This window comes from Patella vulgata, chromosome 1, assembly GCF_932274485.2.
Source record: "Patella vulgata chromosome 1, xgPatVulg1.2, whole genome shotgun sequence".
Classification (NCBI taxonomy): domain Eukaryota; kingdom Metazoa; phylum Mollusca; class Gastropoda; family Patellidae; genus Patella; species Patella vulgata.
The window spans coordinates 21,722,442-21,739,924 of NC_065879.2; the positions used below are offsets into that span (position 1 = coordinate 21,722,442).

General features: G+C 40.1%; 1 long non-coding RNA gene across 1 annotated transcript in view; it reads left to right on the forward strand.

Moving 5' to 3' along the window:
- Positions 1-17,483, forward strand: part of LOC126830901 (uncharacterized) — a 71,393-nt gene that overhangs the window by 16,165 nt on the left and 37,745 nt on the right. The window contains exon 2 of the long non-coding RNA XR_007684028.2: positions 1,583-1,671. This is a non-coding gene — a long non-coding RNA (uncharacterized LOC126830901). The remainder of the gene's footprint in view (positions 1-1,582; positions 1,672-17,483) is intronic.

Genomic DNA, 17,483 nt, shown 5'->3' on the forward strand with positions numbered 1-17,483 from the left:
GATTGATACAGAGTTTATGGTCGTGAGATGAACAAGTATATTATAGAGATTTTCAATGATTTTTGATAACATGAACAGATAAATCCATGGTATTATGTGATTTGTATACTAAACGTTAGCATGGGGCAAAACTAGAAGCCAAACAAATTCTAATGATTTTCTGATAATTATAATAACTTAATGAGTTTCATCTTTGAGTTTTTACTCTAAATCAGATTTATGTATACATGTATTATAAATGATTCATTACCGACAAACGGAAAAAGTATGCAACATAATACTCCTCACTGTGTTTGGTTTGATTAGATCTAGTCCCAAGCAAACACTGCTGTAATGAAAGCAAATTTGTGTTCCAAGTGATGACTGGTCAATAGTCCGATTGACAACCAATAACTAACTGCGTAACAATATCATTTGGGTTTAAACAGAGCTCCAGATATGTGTACATAATGTTATGTCATGACTAATGAAATTTATTACGCCCAATTAACTGGTGCATTGCAGAATATTGCAGAAGAACTAATTGTATGACAAACGAGGCTATTAATGTAAACAGTACTGCTTGGAGACGAGCAATACTTTTGCCGTTTTTAATAACTTAAATCACTGTCCCAAGTTTTAGGGAAAACCCCAGATTAAACACAGGACTGTCATGTTGCTGTACTTTGAAGAGATTCGATTGAACAGGAAGAATAGACACACTCCCTCAAAAGCTCAAGTATCAGAAGTCAATCCAGCAATGGCCAGAGAGGGATTTCTCGGGCCATTTCTTCAGGAATATGTAATGACAGATGAGTTTGAATTTCATTGAAATCAGACTGAAACTAACGACAATATGGTCACTCCCTGTGCGCAAAAACTGGTGGTGTAAAAGTATGAATACCAAGGATTTGAACACTCTAAGGGTCACAATTTATACCCGATTTTGATGAAACTTAAAAGGATACATGTTAAAAAATGTTAAAATATTCGCTGTTACACCATAACGATGGTTGAGTTTGAATTTTGATGTTGATGAAACTTAAACTATTTATACACATGTATCTCAAAGATCTCGGTTCCTTTTGATTTTGAAGCGTGTCGGACTGTAACATCCAGGGTTTTGGCCCCTTATTTGTACAAGATAGCTTTTTTAGTCAGAGATACAAGTTATTTATGATTAGAAATACACAGCCATGCTTCTGTAGACTTGGGTAGGATGTGAACATAAAAACAATATAGATACATGTACATGTAGTTGCTTTGCAGAACAAAGGGTATAAAGCATTCTCTGACTTATCTTAATTTCTATACTCCTTCTTGAAAGAATAGAAATACCGATATTGGTTCTTGTACACGTAAAATGGCATTGATAGAATAATTTTTCATATAATTTTTCGATAAGTTATTATTAATAACCACCTATTGTCATAATATGAATTACAAAAGTACAGTAATCACAGTATTGTGAAATATGATGAATCACATGGAAACTACATTATTGTGAAAGCGGAAACCAAGATAAAACAACTTTAGAATTTCAAAACATTCAGCATCTTCTTCTTCTTGGCTTGTTATAGCAATAATGTATATATCATTATAGGCAAACCACAAGATAGGTGATGAAAAAGTTTCATTTTTAAGCACATGATAATGTGTGTCAAAGTCAAGTCCACTGAATATCAGTTACAGGTAAGTCAGCTTTAATTTTTTTGTCCACAGAATGTCCCATTTGGAAAAGATAATCGTGATTTACAAGAATAGTACATGTACATGTATATCAAGTATATCGCCAAAAACTTCAAATATCGAAAAAAATTATCATAGAAATAGATAATAAATACACTATACAGCAGTGGAAATTAGCCGACGGCAATAAACTATAATAAAACTGAGAACCGTTCAATGTTGAAAACACTTGCGTAGTGTCCGCAGCTATTTTTCACTGCATCGTATATGCGTTACTTTTACTTTGTTTTTAGTCGACAATAAATTATCAGTTGTTACTACATGTAAAGCTTAAGCCTACTAAACGCCTGAAATTTCCCACTACCGCGACAAATTACCAGGCTATAAATAGGTTGTCATATTTTTAAAAAAGTATATTTTTAGAAAACTCTACAAAACTTAATTTCTGAAAGCAAGAATTAAACGGATCTATAAATAGATTACTGTCACTACTTACTTCCGCTGCAGGTGATATTTGAGAAGTTTCTTACACAAGGTGACAAGCAGACGCTTTATTAACATCAGCGGTTGTATTTAATTTTTATCCAAAAAGGATGTTTTGTTCATTTTGATAAATCTATATTATAAAAAAAGCAAAGTTTAAAGTGTATGAATAAAGCAATTCTTACCCACAAGTCTTACTCACACTGTAGTCAGCTTTAATGCATTTATATTTAATTTATATAATAGCAAAGTGACATATTATTGAATATCGCGATATTTAACTATATCGTTGAAAAAAATGCCAATATCGATATCGTCCCTTTTTGCGATATCGTACAGCCCTATCCTAAGCTGTTCTGGCTTGAATGAAGGTTCATCCATTTTAAGCTGTCATGATGTGACATGGTTATGATGTAAGTTATTCTTGCTTGTAAAAAATTGTGATAGTAAGCTGCTGTTCTGGTTTAAAAAAGCTCCATATAAGTTGTTTTGTTTTGGCACGGCTAAAATGACAATAGTATCTTAAGCTCCTAAGCTGTCATGGCTTGGTAAAGTTCGATTTTAACCTAAGCTGTTCTGGCATGGTAAAGGTTTATTGTAACGTAGGCTGTTATGTCTTTGTAAATATGGTCGATAGTATCCTAAGCTGTCCAGGCTTTGTAAATATGGTCAATAGTAGTAGTACTGGTACCGTTAGTCTACTTATAAAAATTCTTGATACTATCCTAAGACTATTATATTTTAACCTATCCTGGCTCAAAGTAAGGTTCACACATCCTAAATTGTTCTGGCATGAATGAAGTTTCACACATTCTAAGCTGTCATGGCATAAGAAGGTTATGCTGTAAGTTATTCTGGCTTGTAAAAAGTTGTGATAGTATCTCCTAAGTTGCTGTTTTGGCCTATAAAAGATTTATATAAGTTGTTCTGGCTCGGCAAGAATGGCGACAGTATTCTAAGCTGTGCATGCTTGAAACAATCCTGATAGTAATGTAAGCTGTCATTGCTTAAAAAATGGAAATGGTATCCTAAAAAAAGGTTGATTATATCCTAAGCTCTTTAGCTTGATGAAGGTCAATTGTAATCTAAGCTGTTTTGACTGTAAATATTGTCCTGACTTGAAATAATCCTGATAGTGTCCCATGCTTTCCTGATAGTATCCCATGCTTTTCTGGCTTGAAACAATCCTGATAGTATGCTAAGCTGATCTGGCTTGGTGAAATTGGGCGATAGTGTCCTAAGGCGTGAAAGAATTCTGATAGTATCCCATGCTTTCCTGGCTTGAAACAATCCTGATAGTAAGCTAAGCTGATCTGGCTTGGTGAAATTGGGCGATAGTTTCCTGATTGCATCCCAAGCCCTTCGAGCTTGGTAAAAATGGTGGGCGATGGTATCCTAAGCTGTCCTGGCTTGAAAAATGGCAGGCAATGGTTTAAGCTCGGTAAAGGCAACGAAATGGTCGGAAGGCAGGAGGTTGTTAAATATCTCTTGTCCAGTCAAAATCACTATTTCACAGTCTAATTCAGTCCAATGCTAAGCTTATCTGAGAGTTGTCCTGGCTTAAAATGATCCCAACGGTATCCTAAGCTCTACTGTCTGACAACAATCCTGATAGTATGCTAAGTTGATCTGGATTGGTGAAATTGGGCGACAGTTTCCTAAGGTGTGAAAGAATTCTTATAGTATCCCATGCTTTCCTGGCTTGAAACAATCCTGATAGTATGCTAAGCTGATCTGGCTTGGTGAAATTGGGCGATAGTTTCCTAAGGCGTGAAAGAATCCTGATTGCATCCCAAGCCTTTTGAGCTTGGTAAAAATGGTGGGCGATGGTATCCTAAGCTGTCCTGGCTTGAAAAATGGCAGGCAATGGTTTTAGCTCGGTAAAGGCAACAAAATGATCGGAAGACAGGAGGTTGTTAAATATCTCTTAAATATGGCTTAAAATGATCCCGACTGTATCCTAAACTCTACTGTCTGACAACAATGCTGATAGTATGCTAAGCTGATCTGGCTTGGGGAAATTGGGCGACAGTTTCCTAAGGTGTGAAAGAATTCTGATAGTATCCCATGCTTTCCTGGCTTGAAACAATCCTGATAGTATGCTAAGCTGATCTGGCTTGGTGAAATTGGACGATAGTGTCCTAAGGCGTGAAAGAATTCTGATAGTATCCCATGCTTTCCTGGCTTGAAACAATCCTGATAGTAAGCTAAGCTGATCTGGATTGGTGAAATTGGGCGACAGTTTCCTAAGGTGTGAAAGAATTCTTATAGTATCCCATGCTTTCCTGGCTTGAAACAATCCTGATAGTATGCTAAGCTGATCTGGCTTGGTGAAATTGGGCGATAGTTTCCTAAGGCGTGAAAGAATCCTAATTGCATCCCAAGCCTTTTGAGCTTGGTAAAAATGGTGGGCGATGGTATCCTAAGCTGTCCTGGCTTGAAAAATGGCAGGCAATGGTTTTAGCTCGGTAAAGGCAACAAAATGGTCGGAAGACAGGAGGTTGTTAAATATCTCTTAAATATCGCTTAAAATGATCCCGACTGTATCCTAAGCTCTACTGTCTGACAACAATGCTGATAGTATGCTAAGCTGATCTGGCTTGGGGAAATTGGGCGACAGTTTCCTAAGGTGTGAAAGAATTCTGATAGTATCCCATGCTTTCCTGGCTTGAAACAATCCTGATAGTATGCTAAGCTGATCTGACTTGGTGAAATTGGGTGATAGTTTCCTAAGGCGTGGAAGAATTCTGATAGTATCCCATTCGTTCCTGGTTGAAACAATCCTGATAGTAAGCTAAGCTGATCTGGCTTGGTGAAATTGGGCGATGGTTTCCTAAGGCGTGAAAGAATCCTGATTGCATCCCAAGCCTTTCGAGCTTGGTAAAAATGGTGGGCGATGGTATCCTAAGCTGTCCTGGCTTGAAAAATGGCAGGTAATGGTTTTAGCTCAGTAAAGGCAACGAAATGGTCGGAAGACAGGAGGTTGTTAAATATCTCTTGTCCAGTCAAAATCACTATTTCACAATCTAATTCAGTCCAATGCTAAGCTTATCTGAGAGTTGTCCTGGCTTAAAATGATCCCGACGGTATCCTAAGCTCTACTGTCTGACAACAATCCTGATAGAATGCTAAGCTGATCTGGCTTGATGAAATTGGGAGACAGTTTCCTATGGTGTGAAAGAACTCTGATAATATCCCATGCTTTCCATGCTTGAAACAATCCTGATAGTATGCTAAGCTGATCTGGCTAGGTGAAATTGGGCGATAGTTTCCTAAGGCGTGAAAGAATTCTGATAGTATCCCATGCTTTCCTGGTTGAAACAATCCTGATAGTAAGCTAAGCTGATCTGGCTTGGTGAAATTGGGCGATAGTTTCCTTAGGTGTGAAAGAATCCTGATTGCATCCCAACCCTTTCGAGCTTGGTAAAAATGGTGGGCGATGGTATCCTAAGCTGTCCTGGCTTGAAAAATTGCAGGCAATGGTTTTAGCTCGGTAAAAGAAAGGAAATGGTCGGAAGACAGGAGGTTGTTAAATATCTCTTGTCCAGTCAAAATCACTATTTCACAATCTAATTCAGTCCAATGCTAAGCTTATCTGAGAGTTGTCCTGGCTTAAAATGATCCCGACGGTATCCTAAGCTCTACTGTCTGACAACAATCCGGATAGTATGCTAAGCTGATCTGGCTTGGTGAAATTGGGCGACAGTTTCCTAAGGTGTGAAAGAATTCTGATAGTATCCCATGCTTTCCTTGCTTGAAACAATCCTGATAGTATGCTAAGCTGATCTGGCCTGGTGAAATTGGGCGATAGTTTCCTAAGGCTTGAAAGAATCCTGATTGCATCCCAAGCCTTTTGAGCTAGGTAAAAAGGGTGGGCGATGGTATCCTAAGCTGTCCTGGCTTGAAAAATGGCAGGCAATGGTTTTAGCTTGGTAAAGGCAACGAAATGGTCGGAAGACAGGAGGTTGTTAAATATCTCTTGTCCAGTCAAAATCACTATTTCACAATCTAATTCAGTCCAATGCTAAGCTTATCTGAGAGTTATCTTGGCTTAAAATGATCCCGATGGTATCCTAAGCTCTACTGTCTGACAACAATCCGGATAGTATGCTAAGCTGATCTGGCTTGGTGAAATTGGGCGACAGTTTCCTAAGGTGTGAAAGAATTCTGATAGTATCCCATGCTTTCCTGGCTTGAAACAATCCTGATAGTATGCTAAGCTGATCTGGCCTGGTGAAATTGGGCGATAGTTTCCTAAGGCGTGAAAGAATCCTGATTGCATCCCAAGCCTTTTGTGCTTGGTAAAAATGGTGGGCGATGGTATCCTAAGCTGTCCTGGCTTGAAAAATGGCAGGCAATGGTTTTAGCTCGGTAAAAGCAACGAAATGGTCGGAAGACGGGAGGTTGTTAAATATCTCTTAAATATGGCTTAAAATGATCCCGACTGTATCCTAAGCTCTACTGTCTGACAACAATCCTGATAGTATGCTAAGCTGATCTGGCTTGGTGAAAATGGGCGACAGTTTCTTAAGGTGTGAAAGAATCCTGATAGTATCCCATGCTTTCCTGGCTTGAAACAATCCTGATAGTATGCTTAGCTGATCTGGCTTGGTGAAATTGGGCAATAGTTTCCTAAGGCGTGAAAGAATTCTGATAGTATCCCATTCTTTCCTGGCTTCAAACAATCCTGATAGTAAGCTAAGCTGATCTGGCTTTGTGAAATTGGGCGATAGTTTCCTAAGGCGTGAAAGAGTCCTGATTGCATCCCAAGCCTTTCGAGCTTGGTAAAAATGGTGGGCAATGGTATCCTAAGCTGTCCTGGCTTGAAAAATGGCAGGCAATGGTTTTAGCTCGGTAAAGGCAACAAAATAGTCGGAAGACAGGAGGTTGTTAAATATCTCTTGTCCAGTCAAAATCACTATTTCACAATCTAATTCAGTCCAATGCTAAGCTTATCTGAGAGTTGTCCTGGCTTAAAATGATCCCGACGGTATCCTAAGCTCTACTGTCTGACAACAATCCTGATAGAATGCTAAGCTGATCTGGCTTGATGAAATTGGGAGACAGTTTCCTATGGTGTGAAAGAACTCTGATAATATCCCATGCTTTCCATGCTTGAAACAATCCTGATAGTATGCTAAGCTGATCTGGCTAGGTGAAATTGGGCGATAGTTTCCTAAGGCGTGAAAGAATTCTGATAGTATCCCATGCTTTCCTGGTTGAAACAATCCTGATAGTAAGCTAAGCTGATCTGGCTTGGTGAAATTGGGCGATAGTTTCCTAAGGCGTGAAAGAATCCTGATTGCATCCCAACCCTTTCGAGCTTGGTAAAAATGGTGGGGGATGGTATCCTAAGCTGTCCTGGCTTGAAAAATTGCAGGCAATGGTTTTAGCTCGGTAAAAGAAAGGAAATGGTTGGAAGACAGGAGGTTGTTAAATATCTCTTGTCCAGTCAAAATCACTATTTCACAATCTAATTCAGTCCAATGCTAAGCTTATCTGAGAGTTGTCTTGGCTTAAAATGATCCCGACGGTATCCTAAGCTCTACTGTCTGATAACAATCCGGATAGTATGCTAAGCTGATCTGGCTTGGTGAAATTGGGCGACAGTTTCCTAAGGTGTGAAAGAATTCTGATAGTATCCCATGCTTTCCTGGCTTGAAACAATCCTGATAGTATGCTAAGCTGATCTGGCCTGGTGAAATTGGGCGATAGTTTCCTAAGGCGTGAAAGAATTCTGATTGCATCCCAAGCCTTTTGAGCTTGGTAAAAATGGTGGGCGATGGTATCCTAAGCTGTCCTGGCTTGAAAAATGGCAGGCAATGGTTTTAGCTCGGTAAAGGCAACGAAATGGTTGGAAGACAGGAGGTTGTTAAATATCTCTTGTCCAGTCAAAATCACTATTTCACAATCTAATTCAGTCCAATGCTAAGCTTATCTGAGAGTTGTCCTGGCTTAAAATGATCCCGACGGTATCCTAAGCTCTACTGTCTGACAACAATCCGGATAGTATGCTAAGCTGATCTGGCTTGGTGAAATTGGGCGACAGTTTCCTAAGGTGTAAAAGAATTCTGATAGTATCCCATGCTTTCCTGGCTTGAAACAATCCTGATAGTATGCTAAGCTGATCTGGCCTGGTGAAATTGGGCGATAGTTTCCTAAGGCGTGAAAGAATTCTGATAGTATCCCATGCTTTCCTGGCTTGAAACAATCCTGATAGTATGCTAAGCTGATCTGGCCTGGTGAAATTGGGCGATAGTTTCCTAAGGCGTGAAAGAATTCTGATTGCATCCCAAGCCTTTTGAGCTTGGTAAAAATGGTGGGCAATGGTATCCTAAGCTGTCCTGGCTTGAAAAATGGCAGGCAATGGTTTTAGCTCGGTAAAGGCAACGAAATGGTTGGAAGACAGGAGGTTGTTAAATATCTCTTGTCCAGTCAAAATCACTATTTCACAATCTAATTCAGTCCAATGCTAAGCTTATCTGAGAGTTGTCCTGGCTTAAAATGATCCCGACGGTATCTTAAGCTCTACTGTCTGACAACAATCCGGATAGTATGCTAAGCTGATCTGGCTTGGTGAAATTGGGCGACAGTTTCCTAAGGTGTAAAAGAATTCTGATAGTATCCCATGCTTTCCTGGCTTGAAACAATCCTGATAGTATGCTAAGCTGATCTGGCCTGGTGAAATTGGGCGATAGTTTCCTAAGGCGTGAAAGAATCCTGATTGCATCCCAAGCCTTTTGAGCTTGGTAAAAATGGTGGGCGATGGTATCCTAAGCTGTCTTGGCTTGAAAAATGGCAGGCAATGGTTTTAGCTCGGTAAAAGCAACGAAATGGTCGGAAGACAGGAGGTTGTTAAATATCTCTTAAATATGGCTTAAAATGATCCTGACTGTATCCTAAGCTCTACTGTCTGACAACAATCCTGATAGTATGCTAAGCTGATCTGGCTTGGTGAAAATGGGCGACAGTTTCTTAAGGTGTGAAAGAATCCTGATAGTATCCCATGCTTTCCTGGCTTGAAACAATCCTGATAGTATGCTTAGCTGATCTGGTCTGGTGAAATTGGGCGATAGTTTCCTAAGGCGTGAAAGAATTCTGATAGTTTCCCATTCTTTCCTGGCTTGAAACAATCCTGATAGTAAGCTAAGCTGATCTGGCTTTGTGAAATTGGACGATAGTTTCCTAAGGCGTGAAAGAGTCCTGATTGCATCCCAAGCCTTTCAAGCTTGGTAAAAATGGTGGGCAATGGTATCCTAAGCTGTCCTGGCTTGAAAAATGGCAGGCAATGGTTTTAGCTCGGTAAAGGCTTAAAATGATCCCGACGGTATCCTAAGCTCTACTGTCTGACAACAATCCTGATAGTATGCTAAGCTGATCTGGCTTGGTGAAATTGGGCGACAGTTTCCTAAGGTGTGAAAGAATTCTGATAGTATCCATGCATTCCTGGCTTGAAACAATCCTGATAGTATGCTAAGCTGATCTGGCTTGGTGAAATTGGGCGATAGTTTCCTAAGGCATGAAAGAATTCTGATAGTATCCCATGCTTTCCTGGCTTGAAAGAATCCTGATAGTAAGCTAAGCTGATCTGGCTTTGTGAAATTGGGTGATAGTTTCCTAAGGCGTGAAAGAATCCTGATTGCATCCCAAGCCTTTCGAGCTTGGTAAAAATGGTGGGCGATGGTATCCAAAACTGTCCTGGCTTTAAAAATAGCAGGCAATGGTTTTAGCTCGGTAAAGGCAACGAAATGGTCGGAAGACAGGAGGTTGTTAAATATCTCTTGTCCAGTCAAAATCACTATTTCACAATCTAATTCAGTCCAATGCTAAGCTTATCTGAGAGTTGTCCTGGCTTAAAATGATCCCGACGGTATCCTAAGCTGTCCTGGCTTAGAAGAATCCTGATAGTATGCTAAGTTGATCCGGCTTCGTGAAATTGAGTGATAATTGTTTCCTAAGGTGTGAAAGAATCCTGATTGTATCCCAAGCTTTTCGGGCTTCGTAAAAATAGCGGGCAACAGTATACTAAGCTGTCCTGGCTTGAAAAGGCAGGCGATGATTTCCTAAGATATTCTGACTTGGAAAAGGTTGATTATATCCTAAACTGATCTGGCTTTATAAATGTTGAATGGAAGCTCAACTGTTGTGGCTTGGTAAATAGGGTTGATGATATCCTAAGCTGTCCTGGCTTGAAACATCCTGATAATATCCCAACCTGTCCTGGCTTGAAACTATGGTGATAGTATACTAAGCAGATCTGGCTTGGTGAAATTTGGCGATAGTTTCCTAAGGCATGTAAGAATCTTGATTGTATCCCAAGCTTTTCGGGCTTGGTAAAAATGACGGGCGATGGTATCCTAAGCTGTACTGGTTTGAAAAATGGCGGGCGGTGGTTTTAGATCCGTAATGGCAGCGAAATGGTAGGAAGACAGGAGGTTGTTGGTAAAAATGACGAGCGATAGTATCCTTAGCTATCATGGTTTGAAAAATGGCGGGCGATATTTTTAACTCGGTAAAGGCAGCAAAATGGTCGGAAGGCAGGAGGTTGTTAAATATCTCTTGTCCAGTCACCATCACTATTTAGTCCAATGCTAAGCTTATCTGAGAGTTGTCCTGGCTTAAAATGATCCCGACAGTATCCTAAGCTGTCCTGGCTTAAAACAATCCTGATAGTATGCTATGCTGATCTGGCTTGGTGAAATTGGATTGATCTGGCTTGGTGAAATTGTGCAAAAGTTTCCTAAGGCGTGAAACAATCCTGATTGTATCCCAAGCTAGAGGCTTGGTAAAAATGGCAGATGATGGTATCCTAAGTTGTCCTAGCGTGAAAAATGTCCTGGCTTGGGAAATTGGGTCGATGATATCCTAAGCTGTCCTGGCTTGAAACATCCTGATAGTATCCCATGCTTTCCTGGCTTGAAACAATCTTGGTAATATCCTAAACTGGCTGGCTTAAAATGATCCTGAGAGTATCCTAAGCTGTCCTGACTTAAAACAATCCGGATGGTATCCTAGGCTGATGTGTATTGGTAAAAATGGCAGGCGATGGTATCCTAAGCTGTCCAGGCTTGAAAAATGACTTGGAAAAGGTTGATTATATCCTAAACTGTTCTGACTTTATAAACAGGAATGTAAGCTCAGCTGTTCTGGCTTGGTAAATATGGTCGATAGTATCCTAAGCTGTCCTGGCTTGAAACAATCCTGATAGTATTCCTTGCTTACTGGCTTGAACCAATCCTGATAATATGCTAAGCCGATCTGGCTTGGTGAAATTGGGCGATAGTTTCCTAAGGCGTGAAACAATCCTGATTGGTATCCCAAGCTTTTTGGGCTTGGTAAAAATGGCGGCGATGGTATCCTAAGCTGTCCTGGTTTGAAAAATGGCGGGCGATATTTTTAACTTGGTAAAGGCAGCGAAATGGTACGAAGGTAGGATGTTGTTAAACATCTCTTGTCCAATCACCATCACTACTGATTGCATCTTCAGAAACATTGTTCATATATATCCCTTGCAAAAAGTTGATGATATCCTAAGCTGTCGAGCCTTGAAAAAGTTAATATTGTAATTCACAGATTGGGAGCCGAAAAAATTGAGTATTAACCTACATTGTCACGATAGCATACCTTTCAGACGATTGTGAAACACTAGTATAGGAGGTAGGTGAGAGACGAGACCCGGTACGGTGCATGTGTATGGAGGGTAAAGCTCAACCATTCCTCAACGGGGCGGAGAGTTGATCGGGCGATTTTCTTGAGACAAGCGGTGAAAGGTTGACCGGTCTCCTCTTGCTCGGTGTGTACACGGCAGTTGAGTGAAGGCTAGGGAGTGTGTGTTCGTTCAGCTTCCGGTTACCCTTCTCGTCACTGTTTGTGCACCACATGCTCGAGGGGAAGGATGGCACCCGAGACCGCGTCCCTGCTCTGCCATTTCTGCTGTCAGTCGGTCCTCGGCTGGGCGGAAAGTTGATTGGGCAAGTTTCCTGAGACAAGCGATTCATGGTAGTTTGGCCGGTCTCCTCTTGCTTGGTGCCATAGTGGTTGAGTGAAGCTAGGGAGTGTGTTGTCCACCTCCCTGTTCGCCTTCTCGTCACTGTCGTCGTGCCACTTGCTCGAGGGGAAGGATGGCACCCGAAATCGCGTCCGGTCAGAAGACGGGGGCAAACTGTCCTAGCTTGAAACAATTCTGGTTACCTGTTCCTGCTGAGTAAAAATGGCGATAGTATCCATAGTTGTCCTGGCTTGAAAGTTTGCTGTATCCTAAGTTGTGCTGGTTTGAAACAGTCCTGTTTTTGCTTGATAAAAATGGTGATAGTTTCAAAAACTGTCCTGGCTTAAAAAAGAGTTTAATTGTATAGTGATAATGGATATTTTATCCTAAGCTGTCAATGGTCTAAAATAAGTTAATATCCTAATTATTTACAAGGTGGCCTTTCTTCAAAACATCCTAATAGTATCATAAGCTGCCTTGGCTTGAAACAATCCTGATAGTATGGTAAGCTGATCTGGCTTGGTGAAATTGGGCGACAGTTTCCTAAGGCGTGAAACAATCCTGATTATAGCCCGAGCTTTTCGGGCTCGGTAAAATGACGAGCGATGGTATCCTAAGCTGTCCTGGCTTGAAAAGTAGCGGGCAATGGTTTAAGTCGGTAAAGGTAACGAAATGGTTGGAAGGCAGGAGGTTGTTAAATATCTCTTGTCCAGTCGCCTTCACTATTTCACGATCTAATTTAGTACAATGCTAAGCTTATCTGAGAGTTGTCTTGCTTTAAAATGATCCCAACATTATACTAAGCTGTCCTGGCTTAAAACAATCCTGATAGTATGCTAAGCTGATCTGGCTTGGTGAAATTGGGCGATAATTTCCTAAGCCGTGAAACAATCCTGATTGTATCCCAAGCTTTTCGGGCTTGGTAAAAATGACGGGCGATGGTATCCTAAGCTGTACTGGTTTGAAAAATGGCGGGCGATGGTTTTAGATCGGTAATGGCAGCGAAATGGTAGGAAGGCAGGAGGTTGTTAAACATCTCTTGTCCAGTCACCATCACTACTGATTGCATCTTCAGAAACAATGTTCATATATATGCCTTGCAAAAAGTTGATGATATCCTAAGCTGTTGAGCCTTGAAAAAGTTAATATTGTAATTCACAGATTGGGAGCCGAAAACATTGAGTATTAACCTACATTTGCACGATAGCATACCTTTCAGACGATTGTAAAACACTAGTATAGGAGGTAGGTGAGAGACGAGACCTGATACGGTGCATGTGTATGGAGGGTAAAGCTCAACCATTCCTCAACGGGGCGGAGAGTTGATCGGGCGATTTTCTTGAGACAAGCGGTGAAAGGTTGACCGGTCTCCTCTTGCTCGGTGTGTACACGGCAGTTGAGTGAGGGCTAGGGAGTGTGTGTTTGTGCAGCTTCTGCTTACCCTTCTCGTCACTGTTGTAGCACCACTCGCTCGAGGGGAAGGAAGGCACCTGAAACCGCGTCCCTGCTCTGCAAACTCTGCTGTCAGTTGGTCCTCGTCGGGGTGGAAAGTTGATCAGGCGAGTTTCTTGAGAGAAGCGATTCACGGTAGTTTGGCTTTGGCCGGTCTCCTCTTGCTTGGTGCCATAGTGGTTGAATGAGGCTAGGGAGTGTGTGTTGTCCAGCTCCCGGTTAGCCTTCTTGTCACTGTCGTCGTGCCACTTGCTTGAGGGGAAGGATGGCACCCGAGATCGCGTCCCCTGCTCTGCCCTCTTGACGGCACACTCGTCACCTATTCTCTCAAAGGCAGCAAAGTTGGCTGTATCCTAAGTTGTGCTGATTTGAAACAGTCCTGATTGTATCCTAAGCTATTTTTGCTTGGTAAAAATGGCGATAGTTTCAAAAACTGTTTTGGCTTAAAAAAAAGTTTGATTATATAGTGATAATGGATATTTTATCCTGGTCTAAAATAAGTTAATATCCTAATTATTTAAAAGGTGGCCTTTCTTCAAAACATCCTAATAGTATCATAAGCTGCCTTGGCTTGAAACAATCCTGATAGTATGCTAAGCTGATCTGGCTTGGTGAAATTGGGCGACAGTTTCCTAAGGCGTGAAACAATCCTGATTATAGCGCAAGCTTTTCGGGCTTGATAAAAATGACAGGCGATGGTATCCTAAGCTGTCCTGGCTTGAAAAGTAGCGGGCAATGGTTTTAGCTCGGTAAAGGCAACGAAATGGTCGGAAGGCAGGAGGTTGTTAAATATCCCTTGTCCAGTCACCATCACTATTTCACGATCTAATTTAGTCCAATGCTAAGCTTATCTGAGAGTTGTCCTGGCTTAAAATGATCCCGACAGTATCCTAAGCTGTCCTGGCTTAAAACAATCCTGATAGTATGCTAAGCTGATCTGGCTTGGTGAAATTTGGCTGATCATCAGGCTTGGTGAAATTGGGTGATAGTTTCCTAAGTCGTGAAAGAATCCTGATTGTATCCCAAGCTTTTCGGTAAAAATGACGAGTGATGTTATCTTAAGCTATCCTGGCCTGAAAAATGGAGGGCGATGGTTTTAGCTTGGTAAAGGCAACGAAATGGTTGGAAGGCAGACTATTGTTGAATATCTCTTGTCCAGTCACCATCACTATTTCATGATCTAATGTAGATCTGACTTGCAATAGTGTTCATAATCTATGAAGCTGTCCTGGTTTGAAACGACTTTGATCTTTTATGCTGCCTTGGCATGAATGAAACAAGTCAATAGTATTCTAAACTGTCTAGTTGATAGCATCCTCACTGGTTGAACACAATGCTGATAGTATTGCATACTTTCATATAGATTTTAGTATAGTTGTCAATGCTTGAAAGCTTTCTTTGGTTTGTTTATGCACATTGCTAAATACTTGTCTTCGTTTTCACTTTATTTTTATTGTTTATGTTATTGTATTCAGCGCTGTTATATACTTACATGTACATGTAACATGTTTTTGAGTTGTTTACATCGATTATTGTTTTATTAATGTTTTTGGTACCTATATCGTTAAATTGATGTGTTTGGTATCTTTCTTTTGTGTTATTACTTATGTTATAATATTCACCACTGTTATATACTTAACATGTTTTTGAGTTGTTTACATCGATTATTGTTTTATTAATGTTTTTGGTACCTGTATCGTACTATTGATGTGTTTGGTACCTTTCTTTTGTGTTATTATTTATGTTGTATTCACCTCTGTTATATACTTAACATGTTTTTTAGTTGTTTACATCGATTATTGTTTTATTAATGTTTTTGGTACCTTTTTCGTTATATTGATGTGTTTGGTACCTTTCTTTTGTGTTATTTATTTGTTTTTGTATTCACCGCTGTTATATACTTAACATGTTTTTGAGTTGTTTACATCGATTATTGTTTTATTAATGTTTTTGGTACCTTTTTTCGTTATATTGATGTGTTTGGTACCTTTCTTTTGTGTTATTTATTTATGTTTTTGTATTCACCGCTGTTATATACTTTACATGTTTTTCAGTTGTTTACATCGATTATTGATGTGTTTGGTACCTTTCTTTTGTGTTATTGTTTGTTATTGTATTCAGCGCTGTTATATACTAACATTTTTATACGGACATCCGTCCACAATTATTTGTAGACACTCTACAATTTCTATCTGATTTCAATGAAACTTGAAATATAGTTTTATCTCCCTAAGATCTCGGCTCCTTTCGATATTGGCAAGTATCGGACCATAACTTTATGGATTATTGCCCCTGATTGTACAAAAAATCACGTTTTTAGCTTGTTTTCCCTATAGAGGTCACAATTTTTATACGCCCACATGTGGATGTATATTGTTGTCGCCCATGTCCGTCCACAATTGTTTGTGGACACTCTACAGGTCACAATTTTTATCTGATTTCAACGAAACTTGAAATATGTGTTTATCTCCATAAGACCTCGGTTTCTGTCGATATTGGCATGTATCAGACCATACCTACATGGATTATGGCCCCTAATTGTACGGAAAATCAAGTTTTTAGCTTGTGGGCCCTATAGAGGTCACATTTTCATGTGGATGTATATTGTTGTTGCCCCTGTCCGTCCACAATTTGTTTGTGGACACTCTACAGGTCCCAATTCTTATCCGATTTTGACGAAACTTGAAATATAGGTTTATCTCCAAAAGATCTCAGTAGCTTTCGATATTGGGATGTATCGGATCGAAACTTCATGGATTATAACCCCTGAATGTACGAAAAATCATGTTTTTCGATTGTGGACCCAATAGAGGTCACAATATTAATCCTATTTTGGTAAAACTTGAAATGTAAGTTTATAACCCAAAGATTTCAGTTCCTTTCGATATTCACACATATTGGACCGTAACTTCCTGAATTATGGCCCCTGATTGTATGAAAAATCGCGTTTTTAGCTTGTGGACCCTATAGAGGTGATAAATTTTATCCGCTTTACAAAAACGTTTTAGTATATCACCGTTACATCCTAACGATGGTCAAGTTTGAAATTCATGAAATCGGACCAAAACTGCCGGACAAAATGGCCACTCCTCGTACGCAAATAGTGTAAATATATAGTATATCAAGGTTGTGGACCCTCTAGAAGTCACAATTTTGATCCAATTTTGAATGAAACTTGATATATAACTTTATAACCCAAAGATCTTGGTTCCTGTTAATATTTCGTGCATATTGGATTGTAACTTCCTGAATTATGGCCCTTGATTGTTTGAAAAATCGCTTTTTGTTTAGCTTGTTCTCTATCCATCTCTTGCAAATTGTGGGCGTATCCTGCCTGGCAGCCGCTGGTTTTGAGTTGTTATATCACCGTTACACCCTAAGGATGGCTGAGTTCAAATTTCGTGAAAATCGGCCCTAAATTGAGAGACAAAATGTCCGTCCCTCGTTCTCAAATAGCGTAATACTAATAAATATCGTATATTAAGGTTGTGGACCATATAGAGGTCACAAATTTGTTTGTGGACACTCTACAGGTCATAATTTTTATCAGATTTCAACGAAACTTGAAATATAGGTTTATCTCCCTAAAATCTTGGTTCCTTTTGATATTGGGGGGTTGGATGGCTGAATGGTTAGCGTGCGCACGCTGTATCATAAAGTCTGTCATTGAGTCAACTGGCGTGGTATCGAATCCCCGGTTGTACGTGACAAGGATTAGGGTCGCCTGTCCAACCTCGTGGGTTTTCTCTGGGTCCTCTGGTTTCCTCCCACTTCTAAAGACCCCTATGCGCAAGCGAATTATTGAAATTAAATTAAAACCATATGTTAGTCCCGAAATCACCTAGTTTGTGTCGAGTGAACGTTAAACCCCATTTCTCTCTCTGTCTCCCTT